The sequence below is a fragment of the Hydra vulgaris genome, chromosome 10 (genome assembly GCF_038396675.1).
Source record: "Hydra vulgaris chromosome 10, alternate assembly HydraT2T_AEP".
In the NCBI taxonomy this organism is placed as follows: domain Eukaryota; kingdom Metazoa; phylum Cnidaria; class Hydrozoa; order Anthoathecata; family Hydridae; genus Hydra; species Hydra vulgaris.
Window position 1 is genome coordinate 12,166,908 of NC_088929.1, and position 5,593 is coordinate 12,172,500.

The following is a 5,593-nucleotide window of genomic DNA, read 5'->3' on the forward strand; positions in this document are numbered from 1 at the left end:
AAAGAACTATTAAGAAAAATCAAGGATTTACATCAATTTAAAAAAAAAGAATATATTATTATGAGCACATTAAAAAAAAAAAAAAAAAAAATATTAAGATTTACCTTGAGCTCAAAGCCTTGCTATGAGGGTATCATTTAGGGCTTTCGGTAGTCATACACACACACACACACATATATATATATATATATATATATATATATATATATATATATATATATATATATATATATGTGTGTGTGTGTGTGTGTGTGTGTATGTGTGTGTGTGTGTGTGTGTGTGTGTGTGTGTGTGTGTGTGTGTGTGTGTGTGTGTGTGTGTGTGCAGCATTTTAATATAAATATTTAACTAATTTTTTATTTGAAAAAACAAACATGATATCTTTAGTTAAAAAAGTTTTGTTTGTTTTGCACTAGATTTTTATAAGGCGACTATTATTAGGCAAATAATAAAATATTACAATAGCTTTTCTAGACCAGCGTTTTTTTATCAAGTATGATACGAATAAAGGAGAGTTTGAAAAATAACACCTTTTGTTAACGGAGGAGAATTTAAATCTTTAATAAACAGCGATCGCACTCTTTTTTAAGTAACTTAATAAAGTTACTTTGCTCGCATTCAAGTTTAACATTTACTATACTATCATCATTGTTTTTATTTACAGCTATATCCCTTTTAAGTTGTTATCACTTCTCAATTGTTAAAAAGGATAAAATCAGGTTATATTAAAGTAAGTTGTTTTAATACGACAGCATTTTTTATTACTTTTTTTATATATAATACAATATATATTAGGCAATAGAAATATAAAAAATAAAGTTATAATTTCAATAATATTTAAGAGCTTTTGGTAGTTAAATTTGTTGTTAATACACTTTTTTATGTTTAACTGATTATCATATATAAATACATATAATTCATTCGTATGAATGCAGTGCGCTTTCCTTTTTTGCCTAAATTTCTTTAAAGTACTCGAGCTTTGAGTCAATAACTCATAAAAATTATTAGCTTAATTAACTATAAATATAAGAAGACTAACGTTTTATTTTGAATGTTTGAAGTTTGGCGGCAACCATTTTGGATTAGAATTATTAAATAACTGCAATGGATAATTCTTGAATATATGTTCTCAAGATTTTTAGTATAAATTTTAAATTTAAACAACTAGATTAAACTACTAATACAAACAATGTCAAGAAAACAATAAACAATTGAGAAATTGTAATATTAAAAATAAACTTCAAGAGATAGCTAAGGATGATGAAGACTCAGCGGGCACATAACGTCCGCTGCACGTCTTAAAGACGTTCTCCGAACTTATGACGTCTATGAGACGTTGTACAGACGTATCGCGGACGTCTGTGCCCGCTGGTGTGTAACCTAGTTGCACTCGCACTCTTTTGTTTGCTGCCTGACTTCGTTTAGATAAATTTATGTTAATACAAAAACGTAATGATATTAATTTATAAATATAATTTACCATATTAAGGTAATAAAATAACATAAACTAATGATATAAAAATGTTATAATGGTTATAATAATATTAAATTTTTATTTTCATTGTTTAAAAACTATATTTTGAGTAATGTAGTTAAGATAAAAATTATATTTAGCATACTTAATTAATTTCATAACTGTATATCACCCATAATAACATCTATTTTTATTATAATCTTTTTTCTTTGTTTCGATATTACAAAATGACTGCAAACATATTTGATAATCTGCAGCTAAAACTTCATAAATAATTTATGATTATTTATGAAGATTATAATAATTTGTAACCAGCTATCATGACCCGTAAATTACGGGTCTTGGGAGTCTATTCCACACCGCCCTTTTCAATACTTACTCCTTACTCCAATATTTTTTAGTAAGAGGTAGAAAAGAGGTATAAAAACTTTCAAAAAAATATGAGATGACCTAAATATATGGAACAACGGACTTATTATGACCCGTATAATACTGGTGATGGTTAGTCTTTTCCACACCAACCATTTTAATTTTTCTTTGTTTCAATAATTTTTACAATAGAGAAAAACATAAAAATCTTTGTTTTGAGTTAACGATTATTGGACAAGACTTTATAACTTCTATAAATTTCAATTAAAAAAAAAAACAAAAAAAAAACAGGGTCAGAGCCTATTTTGTTCATTAATAAGTTTCTACTAATTTTTTTTTTCAGATTTGCAGCTTATTAGGACTCTTGCCCCGTTAATTTTAAAGAAAAATCAAGTTTGCATGTAAAATCTTTTTTCTATAAGATAGAAAGTTGTCTCTTTCAACGCGAAACACTTTAACCACTTTGACATGCTATTATATCATTTTTTAACACTGTTTAATAAACAAAAGACTTATTATTTATAAGTAATCATTTAGTAAACTTTATAAAACAGCATATATATGCTATAAATCAAAATTAAGGAGATATGGCAGCAATAAAGTTTTCAAGTAAAAGTAAATCTATAAAATTTGATATGATTTTTAATAGCTTACATATCTTAAAGTTTTCATGTTTCAGAGTGTCTGCCAATATTTTAATATGGATTTCCCTAATCCACTGCCTGTTTTCCCTTCAAAGTTACTAAAACTCAACTTAAGAAAAACCAGACCTTGATTATTTTGGAAAAAACCTCTTTAATAGCAAAAATATAAACAATTATACAACCCGCATTTGAAGTATGAAGATAAATATTTATAAAACTATTTACTGAACAAAATTTTATATTAGGTGTACAATATAAAACTTACTTAAACTACGTAGGTTTAATAAAGATCCCTTTTCCCTGATTTTTTAAAATTTAATCTAATTTCTCTGATTATTACCTGATTTTTTTGCTGATTTCTGAATATCCTGATCTGGCAGACACCCTGTGTTAGATATTTGCATAGACTTTTGTTCACATAGATAAAACACTAATCATTACGGATTGTGGTTATAAAAAAATGCTTAATAGTTTTGTAAGATTAAATTTATTTTTATTTACACATTTATTAACAACTTAACATAACAAAACAATTTTCAATAGTTTTAAATTGTAATTCTATATTGAACAAGCACATTATCTGATTAATCTAAAAAAAGTAACCGAATTGAAATAAGGAAAAAATACACCACATGTATTAACTGGAATTCAATTAATTTATACATAATAACAAAACAAAATATATAAAGAAAAATATGTTTACAAAATAATGTAACTAAATTTGCATTATCAATTAACAATTGATAGATTAACCAACTACATAAATACTAATTATAGATGCCGCGTTTTTTGTTTTTTTTTGCGTTACTCTCTCTCCTCATACTTTACTTTCTACAGGATCCACACTCTATATTAAAATATAGATATATATATTAATATATATATATATATATATATATATTTATATATATATATATATATATATATATATATATATATATATATATATATATACATATATATATATATATATATATATTAAAATATATATACAAATATATTTTAATATATATATTTATATATATATATATATTTTTTAATATATATATATATTTTAATATATATAACAAGTGGAGGGGGGTTAAGCTATTACCCTAAACTTGGGCCCACACCTTATGTGCCTTGTGAGATGTGGGTCCTCTATTTGATCTGCAATATGCTGAAAAAGCTTTGTAAGATAAATAATTATAAATTATTTATGAGTTCAAATCTTTAGGCAATTCTGCATCCTGCAATAAGAAACCACAAGAAAAACACAGGCCATCTAGAACATATTCAAGCAGTTGCCTTTCATATGTTTTAAGTTTTCGTGAAGCATAGATAATTCTCCACATACCACACTCATCACAACACTATTCTTGCCATGTTTCACATGCCACTATTCTTGGCATGTTGTACACTGGCATAGAAACGAAGAGAACCTTTAGCTTTTTTAAGTGAAGGTCTATCAGTTTTAGAAGTTTCTGTCAAATAAACATCCTCAAATGATTTGAAATGATCATCATCTTCATCAAAGGCATAGGAAGTGACGTTGACGGCAACAATAACTTAAAAATTGTTATCTGGTGATACGCGTTACTTTCTAAAATGAAAAAACTAAAAATTATGATATGATAAGAAGTAAAAACATTACCTATTAACACTACAAACCAATTTACCTGTTGCTAATGTTTTTTCTGGAGCATTGTCAAAAATAGCCAAAATCTGGAAAGAAAAAAAAGCATTTATTGCAAAGTCAATTACACAAAATAACAAAAGCATAAAAGCTATCAGTGCAAACAAATTTTGTAATTTGACCAGAAAATAAAACTATTCTTATCTTGATTTCGGCAAATTAATTTCTTTTCAAACTATTAGCTAATGATAAAAGTAGTAAATTTAAAATAATTAAAGTTTACTAAGTTAAAACCATATTTTAACAGTAGACAAAGTGAACATAATAGTTGGTAAAGCACCAAAGTAGAACTAACAAAATAAAATAATAGCCAAATTTAAAATGTTTGTAAAACATATATTTGCAGTTAAACATGAGAAATAACTCTACCATACGACAAAATAAAGACAAAGTTATATAAACAAACAACAAATAAAAGGAATTTAGTAAAATGTTAATTTTTTTATAGGTATGATCCTTTTAATTAAAAACAATAATGTTTTCTTTAACAGACAAGGATACATTAATAAAGAACATACACAGTGAAAAACTAACTTTTAAGTTCTTATATATTGTAAGTACTTATTAGATACCTATGAATACCTAATTCAGCAAAAACTGTTGATTATTATGAAAATTATTAACTGCCATTTAAAGTATTCACAAAATCTTAAATGAAAATATATTATCATGACACGGAAAATCATAAACACTGTCACAGCAGCTCTCAAATCATTTTAATATTTTGCTTGTTCTGCTGACTTTGATGGTGTTAAGTGTAAAAACAAAATGTATAACTATTCAACAAAATATTTTTATAAAAATAACTTAATATTATTTCATATTAATACTGATTTATATTAATATTAGAAGAAATAAAAATTGTTACTTTTTATCAAATTTAATTACAAACATTTACAAACAAAATTTAAAAAATGGATCAATAAAAACAAACATAATAAACTAAAAACATATAAGTATTACTTCTATTTGTAGATGTAGTTAAGTATTTTCCACTGCCTACTCTTACTTCTCCCACTTAACTTTTGGTAAGGGTAATCTCTTACCTTTAATAAACTGAGGAGAAATGTTAGTGTCTATTCCAAATAGGGGACTTTTTTGACGATTGTGACGATTTTGAAATCTGTGTCATTGGCTATGACAGAAAAACACAAACTGTGACTTCACAACTACTTAGAAAATCAAACACATTTTATTTAAATAGACAATAATACTATTATAAATAATTAGATTCATACAAAACATGATTGAATATCTAAATAAAGTAAAAACACTAAAAAACAAATAGCAACTTATATCTAAAAAAAGGTCGTCTTTAGCTTCTATAAAATTAACAGCTTCACGAGGTTTAATTTCAATACATCATCTACAAAACAGAAAATGTTTCATTAACTAAAACATTAAAAAATTAAACTTTAGTAACTTTAAAAA

At 25.2% G+C, this 5,593-nt stretch overlaps 1 long non-coding RNA gene across 1 annotated transcript in view; it reads left to right on the forward strand.

Moving 5' to 3' along the window:
• Nucleotides 1-580: 580 nt before the first annotated feature.
• Nucleotides 581-5,593, forward strand: part of LOC136085799 (uncharacterized) — a 39,569-nt gene continuing 34,556 nt past the window's right edge. The window contains exon 1 of the long non-coding RNA XR_010641184.1: nt 581-730. This is a non-coding gene — a long non-coding RNA (uncharacterized LOC136085799). The remainder of the gene's footprint in view (nt 731-5,593) is intronic.